This window comes from Macaca nemestrina, chromosome 4 (genome assembly GCF_043159975.1).
Source record: "Macaca nemestrina isolate mMacNem1 chromosome 4, mMacNem.hap1, whole genome shotgun sequence".
Taxonomy (NCBI): Eukaryota; Metazoa; Chordata; class Mammalia; order Primates; family Cercopithecidae; genus Macaca; species Macaca nemestrina.
Window position 1 is genome coordinate 145,836,869 of NC_092128.1, and position 24,991 is coordinate 145,861,859.

General features: G+C 44.0%; 1 protein-coding gene and 2 long non-coding RNA genes across 16 annotated transcripts in view; 1 reads left to right on the top strand and 2 right to left on the bottom strand.

Annotated features, from left to right (window-relative positions):
• The window catches only part of LOC139362481 (uncharacterized), a 41,243-nt gene extending 27,563 nt beyond the window's left edge, over window positions 1–13,680 (bottom strand). For both annotated transcript variants that reach the window (XR_011621601.1, XR_011621600.1), the window contains exon 1: window positions 1,823–13,680. This is a non-coding gene — a long non-coding RNA (uncharacterized lncRNA). The remainder of the gene's footprint in view (window positions 1–1,822) is intronic.
• Window positions 1–24,991, bottom strand: part of LOC105466343 (activator of transcription and developmental regulator AUTS2) — a 1,205,160-nt gene that overhangs the window by 310,384 nt on the left and 869,785 nt on the right. The gene's annotated exons all lie outside the window — the stretch shown is intronic.
• LOC105466340 (uncharacterized) lies at window positions 6,666–21,391 on the top strand. Of its 2 annotated transcripts, none has more exons than XR_011621603.1 (4): window positions 6,666–6,793; window positions 20,349–20,427; window positions 20,548–20,606; window positions 21,261–21,391. It is a non-coding gene; the product is annotated as an uncharacterized lncRNA (long non-coding RNA). The 2 variants fall into 2 exon arrangements; XR_011621602.1 differs by having other exon boundaries at window positions 6,754–6,801.

A 24,991-nucleotide genomic window follows, 5' to 3' on the forward strand; every position in this document is an offset into this window, starting at 1 on the left:
TCTCTAAAGAGTAAGAAGGCCTTTCACATCTACTGTCTCATTCATCCCCACAGTGGCTCTGGGAGCCCCCTGGGGAGGGCATAATTATCCCCAGGATACTGAGGAGGGAGGTAACTAGCTTGTCTAAGAATGAGAATGAAAGCTGAGACCCTGAGTTCCCGTCCGGGGCTAACCCTGACCACCTCAAACTTCCCTGGTGGCTTTGCAGCTCCAGAAGCCACACGTGCTCTTCCAAACAAATCCCCAAGTACTACTCTGACCACAAAACATGATGCCAGTTTGGAAAAGCTGACTTCTAAGAGTGGAAATGGCCCAAGCCCAGAGTTCAGAATGGGTCTGGGGGTAAGTAGAGTAGGGAACCAGTCAACTTTGCTAGGCTGTAAAATACAAATTTATGAGCTGTTTTTGTTAAATTCCGATATGGATTTTTGAAAATGAAAAGGATGGATGGTTAGATGGCAGCAAGATGTTTAATCAATGTCATAAAATATAACATTCATTGGGCTTCTAAAATGAAATTAATAATCTGTGTAGAAGTATCATTAGGAGATAAGTGACAATTCAGGCTTTGATTTGTAACTTGCAACAAATCTTACTTCCATAATAATTCAAGCATTTTTAGGGATATTCATCTTTATTAAAATATACCCAAGCTTTTGCCCCTCTGCTTCACAATCAAGCCTTTCTTTCCCTTCAGGGCAGACCACTAAATAAAAAAGGATACATTATCATATACATGCTTTAAATTAATGAAGACAGAAATATCATATTTAAATTAAATCAGGATTTCTCACTTGCTGCTTATCAGGGGAACTTAGCTATCTTTAATAAGTTTTTTTTTTCCTTCTCCTTTTATCTGAGACACTGGGCTTGAGCTGGCTCTATCTGAGCTGATGAGACATCTCACTTTCATTCAAAAGGCTAAAGCAAGGGATAGAGCGCAATGCCGTTCTCCTACATAAATCCAACAACTGTAAAATAATATTTTAGAGCTGAAAGGGACTTCAAAATCACCTAGCCTTAGATCTTCATTTTCCAGATGAGGAAACTGTGGTCCAGAGAGGGATACCACAATGACAAACCAGAGAGCCGCTGGGCTAAGCACACGGGTTGCTCACCTCCACACCACTCAGTCCCGTCTCCCCTTCACTTTGAAAATCAGGACCAAATGGGGGAAACAGAAGCTGGACTCTAACACATCTAAGTCATGGGCATTTGCAGTCCCTTTTATTTTCTTTGGTTTATTCAGGAAGAGGGAAGCAGAGGAGCATGACTAGTTGGCAATGAGGAAAGTCAGGAACTTCTCAATTCAGATGCTTCACCCTAACAGGTCAAACACTGTATCCATTCGTCCTCATCACATAGTCCTTTGCTTTTCACATGAGCCTAGGTAGGGAGCCCTCAAGGTGGGGCTGCTTGCCCCCTGGGGATAAACTGGAGAACAGAGTAGAAGACAGCCATGAGCTCCCTTGGTGGGAAAAGGCTGGCGGCAGAGCTCTCAAATTCAGGGGCCCCAGAGAGGTGATGTGCCCATCTGTTCCAAGTCCCTCTAAAGCTTGATCTCTAACCCTTCTGTCAATGCCCTCCCCATCTCCAACCCCCCACACAAAGAAGGGGCCATTCAGATTTCATATAAAAAACTCAATAGAAAAAATAAACAGAAAAACAGATCACATATGACATGTCCCAACTGCTCTGAGTTCCACACAATTATTCTTCTTTGAGTAGATAAAAATATAATTCCATACATAGGAATTGTGTGTGTGTGTGTTTGTGTGTGTGTACACATACATATATGACAGCTCTCTATCTACCTACCTACCTCCTTCCTGCCATTTCAGAACTATTAGAGAAAGCAGCAGGGATGGGGCTGTGTAAACGGTGCTCCTCATTCGTGTTCAGACAGCCCACTTTCAAGCATGAAACTTCATTTAGGATTCACGGAGACGTTGGGATAGCACACTGTTCAGAGCCAAGAAAGGTAACAAATAAATATCATCTTCATCTTCATGCCACCTGCAGAGGCCCTTCCCCCAATTCCATCTTACCCCAGATATGTTCTGGTTTTTTGTCTAGAACAGCACAGGATAATCCTTGTAGAATCCGAGCCTGGGCCTCAGTCACCCCTTAACATAAAGAGAAGGTGACCCATTAAAATACTAAATGTCCAGTGACTCCTCTGGGGGCTGTCTTAACATGTATTCATTCTCTCGGTCTTTCTCCTTTTTCCTTACTCAAATTCCTTTCCCTTCCTTGACCTCTTACATCATTGCCCTTAACTAGGATCTTCCCTACCTTTTCAGAGTGTGATGGGGACAAATAAGACAAGGAAGCCACAGAGAGTACAGGAGGAGTATAAAGTGCCCCAGAGGTGGGGAGTAGGACTATGGGGGCCTTATGTGAGATAAATGGTCGCAGTAAATCCCTGTGCCCTTACAGCTTTGTCCTCCAGAGGTTTTAAGGAGGAATGCTTGATGTGTCTCACTGAACACTTTTTCCTAAACCCCTGAAAATTTCATTATGATCATTTATCTTCAAAGAAATCAAAACGCACCCCATCCCCACCTCCCATGGAAAGGTTAGGTCTTTTGCTCAAGCCTACGGACTTTAACCTCATAAATATTCCCAGCTATAAGATCTTATTAAGAAGGTATGTCTCCCAGGAGCATAAAACCATCAAGCTGTAAATTTTATTTAATTTCCCATGAGATCTTATGGCCTCATACATATAATTAGAGTGCAGTATAGAGCACTTTTTTGTGTTTTGTCAATAAATCACCAGGGAACAATCAACGTTTAAGAGGACAAGCTTTAATGATTTTTCAGACCCCTAAGCAATCGTGCCTCCACAATGGCAAGCCAGTCTTTAACCTCATCTAACTAGGACTGTGGACTGTGGCGTCAGATAGGACCCCAAACACTTAATCCTATTAGATTCCCCAGCCCAGACAATCATGGCACAATACACAGGGGACGTATTGATTTTGATGTGGCCGACAGAGAAGACAAGCCGACCTACTGACAGTGCTTTATTAAGTGTTTACAAATTAAATATCTGAAGGTCTGCAGTAGGCCCAGCTCAGTTAAATGGGCCAGGGTGAGATGTGTGACGGGACCCACAGGGATGTGTTGAATCTAGGAGGCCTGGGTAAATGACAGGGCAGGACCTACTCCCTTGACTTCTGCACTGGCTTTTCCAGAATGTAAGATGCTGTAAGAGAAATTCCATAGAAGCAATTTGCTGCTGTTTTAAAGCTTGCTTAAAAGTTTACCACAGGAGTTGACCACAAACTCATGACGTGGCATTTATCATGTCAGAATATGGTTGTTCAATGAAAGCACCAACTTCAGCCTCCCTTGGTTAGGGCTCCAGAGGGAAGAATCCTGCTCCTTCGGGTTTCTCCCTGCACTGTGCTTTCTAAGCAAAGCTGCAGTCTGGCACATAAGCATGAGTCCTTCATCTTACATTTGTCCTGAGAGTTCCCTTCCCTGCTCAAAACTATTTTAAAAGGCTCCAGGTTTCTCTGCCAGGCATTCAACACTTGCCACAGTCTGTACTGGGTGTGCCTCTCACAGTGTTTTTCAACATAAGCCTTCAACTCTCACTAAACTCATCTCAGAGCCTTTACACGTGTGTGGTTCCAACAGGAACAATGTGCACTGCTCACCTCTGTATCTTTCCTCAGCAGTTTCCCTCCCTGCAGAGACTACTCCCTGCCCCAGCTGTGCAACTCACATCCCACCCAACCTTTGAGGCACTGCTTAAATTTCTCTTCCTCCTTGAAGCCTTCTCTGATCATCCTAGAAATGATGTTCTCTGAGTTCCTAAGCTTATCATTTCCTGGTGATCCTTTATGTTTTCCAGTATCTGTATCATCTCCTCAGCTGGACTAAGTTCCTGGAGTTTCCACTACACATCCTTCCCATCTCCTGCCACACAGGTACCAAGGTACGGGATCTGGCACGGAACAGGGCTGTGGGTTGACGGACTCACCACCTGACTGATCAGGTGCTCTTGGGTATATGTATCATCTTATGTCCAAGAGCACCTGATCCCAAGACACTCAGGAAATGAGGGCGAAAAGATGACTAGGTGCATTCCCCTTATGGATTGGTCCCTCCAGTCCTTTGCTCAAAATGTCAAGAGGGAAGTGGGAATGAATGAGCCTTAAGAACTTGCTCTGTTCTGTGACTCTGTTCTGTTCTGTGACTCTGTTCTGTCAAAATAAGTATGCAAGGATACGGCCATGTAGATTGGCAAAAGCATGTATCCTGCTATTTTATCACCTTTTTTCTGTGCTATTTATACCTCAACATTCTAAATGACCCTCAAGATGAGACACCTACTGAGCTGCATGTGTTAGACTAAAGTACAACTCAGTGTGCCAATCCAGCTCATACTCCTGGCTCAAAGTTGTCCTATGTGTATGTGCACACACACGTACACATACACTGGACATATCTGTCTAGTTTCTGCCCTTGATATCACTTGTGATAAACCGATTCCAAAAGTATAATAAAGGCTAAGAACAACTGCAGTGAGAGAGAGATCTGCCAAGATAATCTGGCCTGTTTCTTGCCTGCAAGTAATCCGACATCCTTTTCAAGTGTTCCCAGACAGCCATACCATCTCTGCCTCGGGCATCACAATTTGCCACATTTTGGGGGGACAGTCAGTGTTTAGCACAGTGCTTGGAACACAAGAAGACCTCAAAAAATGTAAGCTATTATTTACATCACCCTCATTATCATCTACCTGTCCTGCACTTACCTTTCACACTCTTATACCTTGGTCTCTCTGGGCCCCGGGTTTTTCAAATGAGTGGTGAAAGCTGATTTAGGGTTAGCACAGTGGTGAGGGAAACCCTGGGGACTCACACCCCCACCTTTGTTTTATAGATTAGGCTTCCCTTCCATGTCTGATATAAATTGAAGAAGAGTTCAGGAGGCAAAAAGAGCCAGAAGAACCAATGCCCTTAACCAAATCTCTAGTCTTTGGCATCATTTTTTTTCAGGTACTACCATGGTATTACATATGGCAAAAGTGATTCATGCTGGTGAATTGAAAATACATCTGCACTGTGGAAGAAGAGCTGTTCAATGCATCATCAGTAATGTCTGCTCCATGGTGTCTAGGCTACTCATGGAGGGCAGGGCTTGCGGTTGACATTGTGGACTCTGGGGAAGTGGCAAGTGTAGGAGTGTGGCTGGTGTCTTTCGGGGAGAAGTAGCAGTGCTCACTGTCCTCAAGAAAGGCTTCATGCCTCAGAGCGTGCCCCTGAAGGGTCAGGGGCGGTGCTGGGCTTCAGAATCAAGCTCCATAAAACAAATGGCTGCAAATGTCCTTTCCCCAACCTTACAATGCAGTAATTCATAAAATCCTCCAAGGAACATTTTATGGCTTTATATTAATGTTCATTTAGGAAAGAAGTGAAAAGGGCATCGTCAAGATTTTAAAAAATCGTTAAAAAGGGTCCGCACTAGGGTTAACAGTGATACCTTAGCACAAAAAATGCACTGATATACCATAAAAATTGTTCTAAGGTACTATTTTTTCATCATTTTTATATGACCTCCTTTTTCTCTGCACTTAACTACTGAGAAAAAAAGTAGACTGGGTAATTAAATTTTCTCTTCATTTTCATCTTAATTCAATAAATATTAATCAAGTATTTATAATACGCCAAGTACGATGTTAAGGGTCTGGCGACATAATATCTAATCTCCACTTTCAAGGAGCTCAAAGTTTGTAGATTCATTTAAAATAATAAAACAAATGAAAGTAATAATTATCTGTGTACATGTGCAATCATTTATGATGATCTTATATGTATTAACTTTAACTTGATTTTCAGTGTTTTGTAGCCAGTCTGCTAATAAAAAACTGGAGCAAAGAAACAAGTCATGAACACTAGTAATGGCAATAATGGGTGAAGAGCCCTTCTCCATGCTGGAGGATGGTGTGAAGGACTCATGAGAGCCTTAAAAGAAGTTATGGTCTTGAACGAAAGAGGTGGATGACACTGGTGGTGCCACCATATTTGCATATACAACTATGAAAAGGATAAATAGGGCTGAGTGGATTTAAAAATAAGAGAGAGAGGGGAACTACTTCTGGGTGGTAGTTTTTGGAAAAGCCTCCTGCAAGTAAGGCAGGGAGTCCCTTAGTCATTCCTTCTTCTTGATGGATGGATTCTCACCCCCTGAGTATTGGAAACGCATCTGTCAAAGCAAGCACCTGAATGGGAGGCCTCCGTGTCCAGAGAACTGTTCTACTAGCATGATGTCACAATGAAGACTCCATTAGAAGGATACACACCGAAATTCAGCAGTGGGTATTTCTGGGTGGTGGAATTATGAGTGATCTTTATTTTCTTCTCTGTACCTACCTTTATTTTTGATATTGAACACGTCTTACTCTTATAATAGAAAAGCAATCTATGTTATTTTTCAGAAGGTTAACAACCAGAACAACAGAATATAAAAAGGAGAAAAGAAAATAAGATTGGGTCCGCATAGCAGTCCAGGTCATAATAGCATCCTTTCAACTAAAAGTTGTGCTTCTCACACTCATCTCTATTGCTGTGGACAGTCACAGCAATTCTTCCCACGGGACTCTTGGTGCCACACTTGCTGGCATATCAAGGGTCAGAACCACACTCACGGATCCTCATCTGTGGGGCAGCAGCTGTAGAACATCACTGTTGACCCTGGTCAAGTTTGGAGGATGGTGGAAAAGCAGCAGGATTGTGGAAGAAACAAAGTCTTTTCCCTGGATGACCCAACATCTCTGGTGAATGGGTAGAGTATAAGCTTATCTTTTGCTATTTTGTTGTTTCTGAGCTTGGGAAGGAAAGTAAACCTGTGGATTCCCAGTACACATCAAGCTTGGAGGCCTTTTAATCACATCATTTGACGATCACAAAACTCTCCCAAGTCCTTTAAGTATGTTAATGATCTGAGATTTAATCTATATTCTTACCTAGCTTGCACAAACCTATAAATAGGCTCATCTCAGGGTTATTGCTGTTATAAATTAATTATGGAAATGTCAACCAAATCAGGTACGTGCCAGCGGAGTAATGGGAGGGCAGCGATCCACTAAGCAGAGGGCGATTCTGAGGATGCCCTCTGTGCAAAGTTCACAGCCTCTGGCCAGGATCCATCGGCTTCCAGGGAGTTTAACCTTGAAGACACTCTGGGTTTGTTTCCTCCTGAGTAATGGAGGGAGACTGGAAAAGTGACTTCTATGACTAGTTCTGTGCCTTCCTCTTCACAGAACCTGTTGTTTCTTTTCCCTCACTGGGAACTGTAGGCAAATTTGGCAGGCCTGCCTTTTTTCAAATAAGATGACAGATAATCTGGAGCTTATCTATATTGGGCTAATGTTAGCTACACCACTACCCCTCACTGATCCCACTGTTGGCAACTGAAAACTTTGGCTGGGAAAAGAAAAGGTGAGTAATTACTGATTCATTTGAAAGGAATGTTTTCCACAGAGAGGACATAATTGTTCTCATGAAGCCTGGAGCCAGCCTGGAATTGTCTAAAGGTGTTGGGAGGTCAAAATAAATTGTGTACTTGGACAGCAATTTCTTTCCACAGGTCAAAGTAGCGAGATTTTATCCAAAGTCGCATATCCTAGAGGACTTACAGGAAACTCTGCAAAGACCTGGCATCCTCACTGACAGAAGGGAGAGGCTATTTCAACTTGAAATTGCTGCCCTTTGGGAGGTGTTCTGGAGTCTCCAGCTCTGAACACAAATTCAAGTTCTGTGGCTCAGGAAGGGATATAACAGTATGCTCACCACAATCGCAGTTCACTGAGCGACCTCAGCCACTGTGCATTACATTCATATTTAAATATTACAACAAATGTTTGAGCTAGGTATTGCCCCACTCATTTTATCAAGGAAAAAACAGGCCCTGAGAAGTTAACTAACTTGCTGAAGGCTATAGAGCTTGTAAGTGATAAAGTCAGAATTTGAACCCGTCTGTTACTAAAGAGATGAGCTCTTAACCACCATAATACACATGGATACGCTATAGTCTGAGTACACTCAGCACATGACTTATTAAAACATACACATACTTTTATGCCATTATAACAAACTATTGGCATGTGATACCTCTAATTTTCTTTTTCTTTCTTTTTTTTTTTTTTTGGAGATGGAGTCTCGCTCTGTGGCCCAGGCTGGAGTGCAGTGGCCGGATCTCAGCTCACTGCAAGCTCCGCCTCCTGGGTTTATGCCATTCTCCTGCCTCAGACTCCTGAGTAGCTGGGACTACAGGCACCCGCCACCTCGCCCGGCTAGTTTTTTGTATTTTTTTTTAGTAGAGACGGGGTTTCACCGTGTTAGCCAGGATGGTCTCGATCTCCTGACCTCGTGATCCGCCCGTCTCGGCCTCCCAAAGTGCTGGGATTACAGGTGTGAGCCACTGCGCCCGGCCAGATACCTCTAATTTTCTTCTGTGTGGGGCAGATGTCTCTGGACAACTCCTTTCTCATTCAGACACCAAGGTGTCACCTGTTGGAAAGACTCTGTCTCTGGTCTTGTTTAATAGCAGTGAACAATATGGTTAACCCTCCTTAATATATTTAAAAGGCTGGGAGTGGGCAGGGCACAAGGGTAATGAAAGAGAAGCAAGAGGAGAAGCTCTGAGCTACTGGAACCCAGGGTGAGCCTCACGTGAGGGCACACGGAGCTGTCTGAGTCCCAGCACTTTGTACTCATTGCCTTGGACAAATCATTTATCCTCACTCTACAGACAAGAGCTGAGACTAAGAATGCCTAGCGCCATCTACTTTGTAGAGTTGTTATGGGGATGGGTAAAAACATGTGTAAATACCCAAGATAACTAATGTATCATCATGATCATGATAATCGGTACTTATTTTTTTCTGGCCCAGATCCTATATGGAATTGTATTACTGGCTGCTTTTTTTTTTTTTTTTTTCCCAAAGAGACAGGGTCTTGCTCTGTCACCCAGGCTGGAGTGCAGTGGTGTGATCTTTGCTCACTGCAGCCTTCACCTCCTGGGCTCTAACAGTCTTCCTACCTAAGCCTCTGGAGTAGCTGGGACTACAGGCATGCACCACCATACCTGGGTAAGTTTTTTGTAGAGACAGGGTCTCACTATGTTGCCCAGGCTGGTCTCGTATTCCTGGCCTCAAGTGATCCTCTCACCTTGGCCTCCCAAAGTGCTTGTATTGCAGGAAGCCATGGCACCTGGCCTGTATTAGTAGACTTTCCATGTGGCTTCGTTTTACCCTCACTCAGACTATACATTCCCTGAGGGCAGGATGTCTCATTTATACTGCCTGTGTCCCTTGAAGCACTCAGCACACAGATTTCTTGACCAATAGCATATTTCTTTTCAAATGGACTTAGTAAGTTGTAATTGAGCACCACTCTATGTGAGGCACTGTGGGGAAAATTAACACAGTTTATAAGTGATTGAGTGCCGTGGGGGAAATAACCAAGTAGAAGATGTGATCCCAGCCATTTAGGTCTTTAAATGGACCTAGGAGCACTAGGTGCAAAGCACTAATGAGAAATAAAACTAGTCAACAGTATGAGGGGGGAAAGGTGGGAATGTGGAAAAGGCCCTGATATAATGGAGAGAGAAAGATCACTTCTGGTTGGGGAAGACTTCATGACAGAAGAAGGACTTGAGTTGAACATGAAGGATGATAAGGACTGGATTCAATTTCATGCAAAGATCTTTACTAAACCAGTTTCCCCGCCTCCTCAAGTGAAAAGTTTTGCATGTTAGGGATAGGTGAGCTTTGCCTTCCTATAAAAAAAATCTCTCGGAATGAGCTGTCTCTAGCCATGGGGCAGAGAGAGTGTAGACAGGAGGCCCTCCGCACATCAGAATGGCAGATATCCAACATGCCAGGACCCTGGGCCGAGATCCAGGAGTTCAAAACCTGCCACGTCTTAGGAAAAAGAACAACGAACAAACAAAAAAGCAGATATAAATGTCACTGCCCTCTAGGGTAACCTGATTCTAGGAAGGTTACAGGTTCTGTTTCAGTGGAGATGGAGATGGGCCCCCAGATCTCCCCGAAGGAGTATAAGCCAGACCTAAACCCAGGGAAAGGAAAACATCCTGTTTCCTGATCAACAGCTTCCGTCATAAAGTGCTTTAGGGTCTGTTTCCTGGTCCCTCACAGAGGGTCCTAATTAAATGGGTTTTCCTGCATGAGTTCTTGCATCTCTGGGGATATCTATGGCTGACAGGGAATAAAACTAAAGGCTATAAAATCATGATGGTGAACAACGGCTTAAACTAGACTCAATGGCTTAAACTAGACTGCCCACCCTGAACTGTGCTTTCCCTAAATAAGATGAATAAATGAGGTAAATGGAAAGGAGTTTTATATGCCTCTGTGGGCGGTTATTCTTATATTTTCCTTATTTCAGGGGGTAAGAAGGCTGGTACTATAAAGAGTTCCAAAAGCCAAGCTTTGAACAGATGGATAGTGAGTTCTAAATACTAATTAGGATGTTTTAGGGAGCAATGAGGACCATGACTGTTTTAAGACAAAGAGAGAAGAAACTGCGTGAGTCTGGAGTCAGCCTCTGGAAGCATCTGGACCTGACTGAGAGCCTCCCAGAAGGCTGGGCTTACAAGTGACAAGTGCTACATGGACACAGGCACAGAGGGCAGGTGGGGAAGGCTGCCTTGGGGGGCACCACAATGAAAGCGAGTAAACTTCATCTTGTGAGTCAGATTACCTAATTACGTGTTGCCCTCTGTGAGAATTCTTTGGCCCACAGCCTTTAGATCAGTCTTATTTAAATGCTCCAACCTGTCCTCTAGTGCACTATTTGTAATTAAAGGAGCTTTCGATGCCAGAGTGCATCAGGGGTTGGAATATCCCCTGAAGCCAGTTTGGTCTGTGGTAGACGATTCCTGAGGGATGGCTGAGGCCAGGATGAGTCTATGGGCAAAAGAGTTGGGGCTGCAAAGGTTAGCAGATTTTTAACACATGGGAAGTCTCTCTCCTCTGCCACACTTGAAGAAGCTGGGATGATTTTATCTGGTGAGCTAGCAGATTTCCTCGAATTGTACGATCTGGTAACATAGGACCTTCACCATTGAGAGGCATGAGTGTGTCTAATACCTTAGACCCAGGACACACGATGGGATGGAACCAGGCACGCATGACCCAGCGTGTTTGATGCTCTCACTTCTGTTAAGAGAGATCCTAGCTTAAAAAGAATCATCTGGGGTGCGCTTCCATCCTAAGTAAAAACACAACAAAAAACCCAACAAAAAAGTCCCCCCCCCCCCACAAAAAACACACAAACATTCTCTAGGCACAAAGCACTCTCTTGACTCCAGTGAGGAAGGGGTGAGCCTGCTACGGCTGTGTGGCCCTGTGCTTATGGAAGGCATTTAGGAACCAAGCTGCTCCCACAGGATACGAGAGGCCTGGACATATTCTTAAGCAAGTCAGATTCATGCCATTTCATTAAAATCAAAACGAAATATCACTTCATCATGATGCCCTTGGTTTTGTGCTCTTAAAACCAGATTCATGCTGAACTCAGTACACAGACCAACTTACGGAGTCCACAGAAACTGATAAAACTAGTATTTTGTAGTGACCTGGTGAGGAATGGCTGCCCATAAACAGAGGAGGGATTTGCTAACTATGCAGGTTTGTTGCCAGGCCATTATGGCTTATTTAAAACAGGCTAACGTTTACTCTGGTTACATGCTGAAATTCATAAAACTTTTGAACATGTTATGCTAGTCTTATAAAATTGGAATGTATGTGTACAGTATATTTTAAAGACGTTCAAATATTAAGCATTTCATACAAGCTGTGAAAAATGCTTGGCTCCCCTCCCCCGTCCTTCCCGTCTTCCCTATTTCAGCATCAAATGTTATTCAGGGATAATGAAAAACAGAGAAGTCTATGCCTGAATAACTAGGCTGTCTAACTGCATTACGGGAAAATGAAAGATCAGACTGTGATTGGAAAGAGCCAACTTAACAGCTACAGAGCCTCAGGAAGGACATACATCTTGTAACCAACGAAGTTTACTGATGTAGCCCCCTTGATACCTGATTCAGTGCCATAGTTCTGGTGATAGAAATTTAATTTCTCTCTATTGAGCTCCACAAGGATGGTATTCAACTGGAGGGGTTAAACTTAACATGAAACAAGGATCTGAGGCCCTTTCTGTGATGTCTAATCCAATCAGAGATGACAGAATGGTAAGAACAGGAGCTGGCCAGATCTCAGAAACTAATGTTTTTCTGCAAATATGCCTGTTTCTACTTACAGGTCTATTGCCCTAAAAATGCAGACCAGTGTGTTGAAGTATTGATTATGAATTGTGAGTCTCCTAAATCCTTTTAAACAAAGCTTACCTCATTGTAGTTCCAGCATTCTTATCCCCATTAGCAAATACATTTTTAATGGCTGGTGATTATTTAAAAAAATATTTTAGTACACTTACATGCAAATATAGTGGATATAAATCAGTTACAATGTAAACATTCTAATTCTCCATGTTCACCCATTTCCCCAGCAACTGGGTAGAGCTCTTGGCTTCAGAAAGCTCATTAGAGAACGCTCTTCTATGATATGAGATTGTAAGTTACGATACTGGAAAAAAAAAAAAAAAAACCCACCCCCAAACAGAAGCCCCAAAACCCAAACAAGAAACAGAACAACTTGCCTGCTGATATATAAATTGGACATGGCTAGGAATTCTGATTTGGGGTTCTCTCATATAAATCGTAACTCAGTCCATCAGTCTGTTCTCAGGAATGGGAGTACAGTGGGATGTGGCACATTATGTAAAAGCTATGCCAAAGGACTCTAGGACTATCCAAGGGTGAAAAGTAGCACGGTGACAATTTAATTTTATTCTCTACAGTTTGAAGTGTGATGGGAACCATTCTGAATGGCCAGTACCCAGAGCATGTGGGAGGAGGGGGCTATTTTCATTTTTTAGAGCCCAGACCACTGTGTGCTGGCCCACTTGAGTAACTGAATGGGTGCCTTTTTGAGGGCAAGGGCAGGCTCCAGCCATAACTGACCTCTCTGCCCTCATCTCCCAGTGCTCTGGCTCTCTCCGATTTCACTCTGGCCCGGTCAGTCTACTTGCTATTCCTCACACACACTACCATGGACACTGCTACCTTACGAATCCCTGTGCACACTGCCTGCAACGCTGTCCCTCCCGACCCGCCAACCCCACCACACATACACCCACCGGATCCATATCTCACCTCTTTCAAATCTTCGCTTAAACGCCACCTTCTCAGCAAGGCCTTCCTTACATCCCTCCTCACTGTATTTCCCTCCCTGCTATTTTTCTCTCTATAGCACATCATCTCACACCAATTAGTCTACATACTTCAATGTTTTTGTCTCTCTCTCCCCACTATTAGCTCCAGGAAGGCGGGGTAGAGGTATTAATATCCCCAGCGCCGATAATAGTGCCTAAAATAGGGTAGGCATACAAAAAAAATTTGTTAAAAAATAAATTGAAATTAGGGAGGCTGATACAATGATTTTGAGGTACCTGGAATATAGAACTGAAAATTTTCTTACACATCTCAGAGTCTTCATTTATGAAAGAAGGACACACCTGCTTTTTAAATGTTTTCAACATCCTCTGAAAAGAAAACCAAGTCCTTAATTTGATTCGAGCCATATTTCCCCCTCCCTCCCTTTCCCCCATTCTACCCCCAGCCAATTCTGGATGCCTTTTTTTTTTTTTCTTTTCTTTCTAAAGATTGGTATTCAGAAAGTCATGAGAAACCTGCATGAAAGAATGGCCATGTTTTGTTGATTAGCCATAAACTCTAGAAACAGTATATCCAACAGGGACTTATTCAAATACCAATTGAATTGGAACCTCCTTCTTCAAGAATCCTTCTTTCAACAGCCTTTGTGCGGTGAAATAGACATATCCAGTGGGCTGCTGGGTTAATTACAGCTCTGCATAACTCTAACTGTCCCAGGGGGAAGAGCCCGGCTCGCCTGGCCTGTCTAAAGGTGTCACTTGCTTGACTTCCTTCTTGATCTCCTTATATTATTTCCAGCCTGCCCTTCCTTCCCCGGGAATGATTCCCTGTAAAGATATCCAGGAAGTTCGCAGGCTGAAACACACTGCTGGGGGTCAGATCCCCATGGCTTTTCTTGCTGACACAGACTACTAGACAATGCCCTTTGTTGCCGGTTTGGCTGGAGGGCAAAAGAAAGGGGAGCAAGGGGAGAACCAGTTCAGATGCTGCTGTTCCAGGTGGGGTTACAGACCATCTCTACAACCACAGGCTTCTATTTCTCTGCCTCTTTTCTCCTGCTGATTCTCTCCCCGCCTCCACCCTCTTTCCTTTATCAGACTGCATTGTGCCCGCTTACTGACTTAAGTCTCTACATAACTACACCCAAAGCTTATCCAGCCTCAGTTTACATACACGTCCAGGGATGAGCCGGATGCTGTGTGGGCCCAGTCCATGTTTAGATAGCGTTGACTCTAGGAAGCATATTTTATATATGGAAAAGAAATCTGTCACAGTACTAACTGCTGTGGCCAAATTTAATCTCCTCTCTCTCTATTGAGCAGACTTCCAAACATCCAGATCCAGTGATTCACCTTGACTATGAGGCTTTCTTTACCTTAAACATCCTTATTTCCATCTGCCACATCTCCTGGGTTTTGAGTTTTCACAGTGGGGTGGAAGGTCAGATACTAGAACTGGTTCTCTGATGTTCCTTTCTCTGTTGGGTGGGGCTGGCAGTGGCCAGCTGAATAAGGTGCTGAGGTCATCCAGGAAGCTTTGTTAACCACTTGGTTCTTATCCTAAAAGACTTCAGAGATTGGACAGGGGAGGGGGGATAAAAACCAATCCCTACCAGCCACTGTAAATACCAAATACCATTTAATACTGTTAGTTTTTTCCTCAGGCAAATAACACTGTTGCTAACATTAGGGTGAATCTTTACTAAAATGTCTAGGCCATTCTCGCATCTACCATTGCTAAGCCATGTGTCTCATGCTATCCCTGAAGAGCCAGCCCATCACACTGTGCTAGGCTTATTTCCAGACTGAGTCTCTAAAACCATGAACTGGCTGGGCGCGGTGGCTCACACCTGTAATCCCAGCACTTTGGGAGGCCAAGGCAGGTGGGTCACCTGAGGTCAGGAGTTCCAGACCAGCCTGGCCAACCTGGCGAAACTCTGTCTCTACTAAAAATAAAAAATTAGCCGGGTGTGGTGGCGGGTGCCTGTAATCCCTGCTACTCGGGAGGCTGAGGCAGGAGAATTGCTTGAACCCAGGAGGCGGAGGTTGCAGTGAGCCTAGACCACATTACTGCACTCCAGGCTGGGCAACAGAGCAAGACTCCGACTCAATTAAAAACAAACCAAAACAAACAAAAACAAACCACGAATCAGATCTTATCAATTATATGGCAAAAAACCTTCCAGTGGCTTCCCTCTCCCTCGGGACATCTGAAATCCCCTATAGCCTGCAAGCACAAGCCGTGCTCTGGCCTCTCATGCTTGCCCTCACTGATATCCAGCTACTCAGGCTTTCTAGAGATGCCAAACATGTTCCAGCCTCAGGGCCTTTGTTCTTGCTGTTCCCTCTGCCAGGTAGAGTTCTCCCCCAGATTTGTGGGTATCTACCTGCTTCTCTTTATTTGGGCCCTTCCTTAGAGAAGCTGCCCCTGATCACTCTATCATAAATGGCACCCACGTCACACCTTGCTCTTATCTCCTTAGCCTTTACATTTTTCCTCCATATTCTTTACCATCATCTGACATTGTATGCAGACACCACGCACATTTCTTCACCGCTCACCATTCGTACTAGGAGAATCAACCCAGAAGTGGCTGTTCCGTGATGAGTGTATGACTGGCATGTAACAGACACTCAAATACTTGTTGACTGTATGAATGAGTTTTCTTTTTTAAATTCTGACTTGGCCATCTGAAGCTATCTGTTTTCCTCACAACTTTCTGCCTTCTGCAAATGTGGTGCAGAATAACTATTATCCAACTACTGACGATAATTTCATATAGGGCAGAGTCCCATGACATAACTGTAGAGCGACCATCAACTCGGACAGTTCAAGAAATTCACCAATTTGCTGCAGCCACTCCACAGATTCCCACCGAATCCACAAAGGCTTCACAAAAGACCTTGTTGTAGACCTTGAGAAGAGGGAGTAAGACCGCCCTTTCCACTTTCGGTATCCGCCTAGTAAGCTTGTTTAAAAAAGGCGCTAAGCTCCAGTGACAAGTCTTAGTGACCTGACTCTTTGAATCCTGCTTCCTCTTCACCAGCCTGCTCCATGCTGACCGGGTCTAGGATCTGTAGAGCACCTTACGCTCACTGACCTGTGGCTACCGAATACTCCTTTCTCTTTAAAAAGTTCGGAGTGCATCTGCTCCCCTCTAGTCTCCCAGCCTCTCTCCTGATGTCCCACCTTTCTCCAACATCTCTGGCAGGGAGGGGTCAGTGATTTCATTTACAAGATCTCTCCGTATGTGGGGAGGTAACTTGTCCAGGTCAGGAAAACCTGAGCTCATTTAAATCTTCTTGGATCTAAACTCCCTTTAAACCAAGAAAATTCTTTTTTTTTTTTTTGAGCCGCCCGCCACCACGCCCGGCTAGTTTTTTCTTTTTTTTTTTTTTTTTTAGTTTTTTCTATTTTTTAGTAGAGACGGGGTTTCACCGTGTTAGCCAGGATGGTCTCGATCTTCTGAGCTCGTGATCCGCCCGTCTCGGCCTCCCAAAGTGCTGGGATTACAGGCTTGAGCCACCACGCCAGGCCAAGCCAAGAAAATTCTATACTTTTCCTTCTAAAGATCATATTCTGGACAGGAAGGTAGAGCAGGAGGTGAACCTCTCTGCCTTCTCTGGGTCATCCATCAATACCACACCTTCCGTCCAAGGACAAAGCCTCCCTCTTTTCTTAATCTTGATCAGAACATAAAAAGCAAAAACTAAAACAAAATTACGCCGAAAACCCTACTAATCCTTAGGATTTCTGGGAGCTTCAGTTAATGCGGACACTATTCTCCTAGTCTGGGTCACATATTTTCCTTCAAATCGCCCTCACTGGTTGTCGCATGTAAGCCCCATCTCTCCCCTTCACCAGAGCCGACTATTGAGTCAAAATAACAACTCCAAGGCTGCTGGAGTCTCTTGGCATCCTCCTTCAGCCTCAAGCCTCAGAATCTTCTTGTCTTCTCTGGCGCATGTCAGATAAGTCCTCAACTTTGTATCTGAAGGTGGGGTGATTACTTTCTCCCGCTCACATTTCACCAAGCAATTCCTTTTTGGAAAGGAGCAGGACAGAATTAGACCTTGCTTCCTCCTACCTCTAGGAGAGGAAATGCCCAACACATGTCAAGAATCTATCAGAAGTGCTGGCTTTGGACCCCAGTCCCTCTAGCAGTGGAGATTAAGGACAGCCTCAAGCATCAAAGTCAGGCCTGTGAGATGTCAGTGCTGCTCACCTGCTTAGTATTGTGATATTTTGTTAATTTACTTACTCTTACCAGGGCTTACTTTCCTCACATATAAAATGGGGATAATGAAAGCAATCACCCTGTTAGGCTGTGTAAGAATTAAGTGACATAGGCCGGGCACGGTTCATGCCTGTAATCCCAGCACTTTGGGAGGCCGAGGCGGGCAGATCAGGAGATCAGAAGATGGAGACCATCCTGGCTAACACGGTGAAACTCTGTCACTACTAAAAGTACAAAATATTAGCCGGGCATGGTGGTGGGCACCTGTAGTCCCAGCTACTTGGGAGGCTGAGGCAGGAGAATGGTTGGAACCCAGGAGGCGGAGCTTGCAGTGAGCTGAGATGGTGTCACTGCACTCCAACCTCGGCAACGAGCAAGAATCCATCTCAAAAAAAAAAAAAAAAAAAAAAAAAAAGAATTAAGTGACATAATACAAGAAACTTCCCACAAAAAATCAAAGAAGTAAATAAATACACTGTTTGACACAAAAAGTATTCAATAAATACTAACAGTTAAATTTTTGTTATGCCTCCAATATGGCACCTGTTTCCCTCCCAGTTGATTCCAACCTAAACTCACTACTTTCTCTGCCTACTGCATCAGATTTTCATCCTAGGTCTCATCCCATCAAGTTTCAGTCCTACCCAATGAGGTTATTTACTTGGCCAGAGGCAGATAGAGGTTTTCTGGAGTCTGAAGCTTAAACCCTTGTGGAGGGTGCTTTTTAAGAAAATGAATACGAAGTTATGAATATAAAATTAGGTATGAGGCCTTGGATGAGATCCCAGCAAGTGAAGGGCCTTGAGGCTTTCAGCTATTAGCCCGGGTGAATCCACCTCTGTTTACACCCTTTTTATGCCTGGTGCAGTAGAGAGATCAAAGGCTGTGTGGAAGTCAGACGTTTATCTCAATCACTTTGGAGTCTCTATTTCCTTGTTTGTAAAATGAAGAGAATAATGTCTCATTTAGTTCCCACAACCAACCTAGGAAGTAGATAATTGTTTTACATTCTCTTCCATCAGTTGCCAAATCTCACTTATTTGATCTCCAAGATGAATTTAGTTCCTTTTCTTCTCTCAGCCCCCACACTGCCTACTCTGAGTCACCATCCTCTCTCACCTGGGTAACAGTCTCTCCTCGCTGCTGATCTTCACTCTGGCCTCCCTCAAGCTGTCCTCCACACTGCTGCCAGAGTCATCGTTTAAACGACAAATCTGGTCATGTCTATCCCTGCTTTAAATGCTCCACTGACTCCCAATTGATCTTTTCAAGACTAACTGTACACACCCGCACACACGCACACAATCTGTTACTTAATGTTTTTGTCTCACACTAACGTTTAAAATCAATACATTTTATTTAACAGGTATTTTGAAATTGTGAACAGATATTATTCACTTTATTTATATATACGTGCATGGAATAGCTATAGGATTGATCATGTATTTTGTCCACAAAGAAAACCTGAACCAGTAGAGGAAAGTGGAGTCTATAAAGGTTGTATTTCACCTTACATTTTAAGGGCAGCAAACATGCCCATTTTGTTTGCTGCCGCATCCCAAAAGCCTTATTCACTACCTAGCAGAGAGTAGGTTTTGGTAAATACATGGCAAAGGAAAGAAAAAATGAATGCATGAATAACAGATACCAGTAGCTAAGCTGCTTTTCACATAGAAGATACTGAAATTCACTATGACAATGTTCTGAGTATTCTTAGATTGAGAGGCAAGAATATAATTACTGCATAATTATTATTTCATATTAATCATTAGGTACCAAAAATGTCCTCCTTCCCATGACATAACAATTTATTCCATATCAGCTGGTTTCATGGTCTATCGAGAAGTGCTTCTTCTTCTTCAACATGAAGGACTCTTGTTTGGGTGGGTGTCCCTTTGGGTTACCTAGTTTTCCTAGATGTATAAGACGTGTTCCCTTGCTGGTTAAGAGTCTGACACTAGTGTCATTTTAAAATCACTGACCACACAGAGTCAGCTATCTCTGTTTTCTCCACCATGTTCCAGGTCAAGACGATATGGTGAAAACACCACTTGCACCGCCTATCCACCTCTACCTACCTCCTGCCCGAGACTTTCCGTCCTAAATGTGCTTCCCTGACTTCTGTTCCAGGCTCCACAGTTGTTGTCCCTCCCTCTACCCTGCTGGAATCCCTCCTGCCCACTTGCATGGGGGTATACAGACAGCTGGGGCTTGCCTCCTGGAGCAAGAATAGCACGATTACTCAGGCCCCCTCTCAGCTTTGTACTGCTGGAGAAAGTAACATGTGTTGTATGTCTAGGGAAACTAGGCTGTCCAGAGGGACATCCACCCAATTGCGAGTCTTTGTGGTAATCCTGATGACCTCCCAGGTTTACTGCAGCAGCCCACAGACCTGCAGGGAATATGAGGCAGAGGATCCTCTTCATGGGGCCCCTCTATTCCCTGATTCTCTCCCTCATTGTCAGAATGTACTCCACTGGCAATTACCTGCAAATTCCCACCAATTATCATCAGCCCAATGACCTCAAGAGGCCAGCTTGTAAGCCACCTTGGAAGTAAAGAAGAAAATATCCAAGGATTTTACCTCTCCTCACATTTCTCCAGCTTCTGGCCAATGTGAAGGAATTTAACATGCCCCATAGCCCGTCCCAAACTATGAAGCCTGATTTTTCATTGGGTCATGAGATATTTTGTCTCCTACTGAGAGGTTTCAGGCAGTTGTGAGCAGCCTGGAGAGACACCGTTGGGATAGTCCTTCCAGACCTCTCCAAATCATGTCACTATATATGTCACAGAGCCGAGTGGCTCCTCCAACCTGCTTTCTCTTCAGTAAAGGGAGGCAGAAGAAAACTTCCTGAGGCCAAGTCCTTCTGGTGTTTTTCCTCTCACAGTTCCAGGACCAAACTGAGGTGAGGGCAGAGGGTTGAGAAAAGCTTCATTCAACCTCTGAAAGTCAGTAGAAGTAGGCTGACTGGTGTGCTTCCTTGATTTTTCTTTTCTCTTTCCCTCTCTCTAAAAATGGGAAGCAGGAGGAGCTAAGGATGCCATAAATGAGAAGAAAGATGCCAGATGGAGGGAGGCAGAGGAGGTAAGAGAGATAATGATGAGGGCACAATGCCCAAGTGCAGAAATAGAGGAATGGGACTTGCTCCTCCAAAGTGAAACAAGCCGTAAACAATAAAGAAATCCCAGAATAACCGACATGAAAATTTCTCATCCTGTTATCCAAGACCCTGAAAGTGTATTAACCTAGACCCACCTCAACCTCACCGACCTCATATTCCAGTTAACCAGAAAACACACTCCTTTTCCACAAAACCGTGCTGATTACCATTCCAACCACCTAGAGCATCTTTCTCTGGCACTTTCCAAAATAAACTCATACCTTAACCCCAATCAATGCCAGCCCTCTTGGGACATCTCTGGCCCTTATAATATTAGGTAATGAATGCAACCTTCTAGCAGACTAATTGTACTAGCGGTGAGACCCTAGGCAAGTTACCTAAATGTTCTGGGCCTCAGTGACCTTATTTATGAATAGGATGATAAAAATGGTACTTACTTTATTGTGCTGATGCCAAGATTAAAGAACGTGGCTTACGTGAAGTGCTTAAAAGTATCTGGCATACAACAAATGCTCAACAAATGCCACGGTTTATCACACATTCTTGTACTTGACTGTGTGTTGCTCTGAGTGACTTGGGGATAGATTCATAACTGTCTCCTCTGTTTTCTCAAGCAGGCTAGGAGCTCCTAGAGAACAGCTGTTATGCCTAAAACCTACTTGAGGTACTCCAAAGCTGTGCACATAATAGGGACTGAAAGAGTTCCGGAAGAGCAGTATCACTGAGCATCTATCATGTGTTAGGCAATGCAATAGATGGTGAAGAGACAAGAACGAAGCTCTGCGGGGCCTACCTCAGGGTCACAGGGAGTGTGGGAGGAGGCAAACATTTTCTAGATTAACACGCCCCCCCTTTCCTGTGCCTGCTCCCACATCCTTTGGGAAGAGGCTGGTGGCATGCTTGCATTTGTACTCAGCACAGCTACAGATTTGTTGAACATTGTGTTTTGATTAAAAATTAATAGCTGCATTTGACCCACATGGATTAATTTTACTTTCTCTAAGTATCCCCTTAATTGACAAACTACCATTAGGTGAAAGAACCAATTAAACTGAGCAAACTACTCCCTCCGCCAGTCTTCATCCTCCTTCCTCCCTCTCCATGGTGTCCTGCCTGAATGTTTTAATAGACTATTTCCATACTAGCACAATGAGATTAATTACTCAGCAAACACAGAAGAACAAAGGTGGGAAGTGTGCTCCATGCGGTGCCAGGCCTTGCTCAATCTACCAAAGAGCAAGTGGGTGAAGACCTGGGGAAGGGAAGAAAGACAAGCGATCCACTTCCATGACCTCCAAAGATTGACAAGTGTGGTTCATGTCAATTAATTGGCACTCCCAAGCTTATCAGCCATCAGAGGCTGCTCAATGTGCTGATTTATCACAGTTTGGCAAAACTCCTTGATCAACTCCCTGGAATATGCTGGCAAGGTTATTCTAATAACAAGCTGGACAAAGTCCACTTCTTGTGCACTGCAACAACTACTCCAACGTCCTACCAAGGGGACATGAAACTCCTTCTCACGTTAAAGTCAGAATGTTAAATGGGAAGACTATGCTTATCTGGGTCTTAAGAACAGAAAAATACAGCTGGGCCCTAAAGAATACTTTCTGCTATGGTTTCCTACAGGTTTTTACATTTTACTATTAGAGTGTCTCTGTGCTCCTTTTTAAGGCTCTGCCAAAGTGAGTGAACAGGAACACTGTACCTTTATTGTGGCTGGAGAGCTCCAAGAAACTTCTACTAGAGATGGGTCCAAAACAACTCACTGCCCTGAAACAGGAGATGTGTAGACCTAAACCCACCTTTCATCTGGAGACTCACAGGCCTACGCCTTTCTAGTGAAAGTATCTGAAACCAACCAAATTTGCCAGTTAAAATTTAGGCACAGGTAGTTGGAGAACCAAATGAGTGATGATTGACTTTGTTCTCCCCAGCAGATTTTTTTTTTTTTTTTTTGAGACGGAGTCTCACTCTATCACCCAGGCTGGAGTGCAGTGGCCCAATCTCAGCTCACTGCGACCTCTGCATCCCGGGTTCAAGCAATTCTTCCTGCCTCAGCCTCCTGAGTAGCTGGGACTATAGGCACCCGCCACCACACCTGGCTAATTTTTGTATTTTTAGTAGAGATGGGGTTTCAGCATATCGTTCAGCTTAGTCTTGAACTCCTGACCTCAGATGATCCACCCACCTTGGCCTCTCAAAGTGCTGGGATTATAGGTGTGAGCTACCACGCCTGACCCAGATATTTTTTTAGTGGCAAGATCCAACGGTGAGACTAGGAGATCTATCTAGATTAATGATCATGCCATGGTTGTACATGATTACAACTATAGGATGTAGAAAGAAGTGCAGGAAATAACATTTTTTAAAAAAAATTGGAAGGCCCTTAGAAATGATTTACTTGGCTAGTTTCTCCTCCAACATTTTATTATGAAAAATTTCAAACATATAGAAAAGTGGATTTTAGAGTGAACACCTATATACCCACCACTGACTTTATTAACACTGTACTACGCTTACTTTATCATGTGTCTCTCCATCTAGCCAGCTCATTACGTATTTATCAATCCATCTTTTTAATTGCCTTTTCAAAAAACGAAAAACCCTAATCAAACCCTATCTGCTTTATTTTATTATTTTTATTTTGTTTTTGTTTTTTTGAGATGGAGTCTTGCTCTATCACCCAGGCTGGAGTGCAATGATCTAGGCTCACTGCAACCTCCACCACCCAGGTTCAAGCAATTCTCCCGCCTCAGCCTCCCGAGCAGCTGGGACTACAGACGCGTGCCACCACACCCGGATAATTTTTGTATTTCTCATAGAGATGGGGTTTCACCATGTTGGCCAGGCTGGTCTCAAACTCCTGACTGCAGGTGGTCTGCCTACCTCAGCATCCCAATATGCTGGGATTACAGGTGTGAGCCAGTGCACACGGCCCCTTTCTGCTTTAAAAAGCTATTTAAAAAACACTTTCTCAAATCATCTTTTGAGAAAGGGCAATGAAACGGATAAAAATCAAGCTTCTCGGGTTGATGCAGAGTTAGAGTTAGGCGCCTGATGTCCTGACAACTCACGCCCACCTCCACCTGCCCCCAGGTGCCAAGGAGGACCCTGAGAAATGACAGATAACTCCTCACCTGGCAAACAGACCTGGGAAGGGTGTGGTTCTATCCTGCCACACCCTTGTTATGTGTCCTAGGGTAACTTATCTCATTACTGTTCAGTTTTCTTGGAAAGAGGAGATGATAATTACACAAACCAATTCAAAACTAGCAACAAATTCCTGGTACATAGTAAGTACATGCTTTCTCAATGTTAGCTGTTACTATGATCATTACTAGTATTAACAACATTATCATTACCACCATATACCTTAGAGAGAATGAAGCTTCAAAGCGGATGCGCACATAAGAGGAAAATGGTGGGAAGCCTGGGTGGGAACGCAGGGACTCAGATCCCACTGCTGAGCCCATCGTCAGCCTTTGGTAACTAAGTCAAGCTCACAGTGGTATATAAATGAGAAAAACCCCTGTGTCCTCCTTCTCTCGAAGGGATGGTTTAAAGATTAAATGGGAGGGTAAGTACAAACATTCAGGAAGCAAAATTTCTGCAGCAATTCGAAGAGTTCCTATTGATACTATTAAAGGTGTTGTTCCAGGCACTGATGAGCTGTGATAGCCACGATGCCACTTGAAAAGAAAGAGTTCCTTTTTTCTGCCCTTAAGTTAGCTACACAAGTTGTTCAGGGTGACTTTTCCAACACTCTTATTACTGCCGTCATCTTCCCCTAAAGCAAAATCTCATCATCCTGTTTCTCCATGAAACCAAACTAAACCAAAGCTTCAACTAACCCAGGGGTTTTTCAAGGTCCTTTATGACCTGACACCCAAATGCCTTTCTAGACTTATCTGTCACCACTTACCTTCTTCCCTTCCCAAACCCAGGGCTCATACCTGCCAGCTCTCCCAGTCCCCTAGTTCTTCTGGGGCATACCATCCCATTCCATGTGTCTGTGATTTTGCAGAGCCGAGAAACGCAGGACTGACTGGGTACCAGCAAGGCACCATGCAGGCATTTTTACGAGCTTTCTCACACTAAAGCATACTAAAGGGCTGTGAACACTTCCCATGACACCTTACAGACCAGGAAATGGAGACAGAGACAGTTGAAATAAATTAAGCCAGGCCTCAGGGCTGATAAGTGCCAGAGGCCTGATTCTCACAATTGGAAGTCGAAGTTGACCCCACTCTAAGACCAGGCTCAGCTGGGTGCGGTGGTTCATGCTTGTAATCCCAGCACTTTGGGAGGCTGAAGCGGGTGGATCACCTGAGGTCAGGAGTTCAAG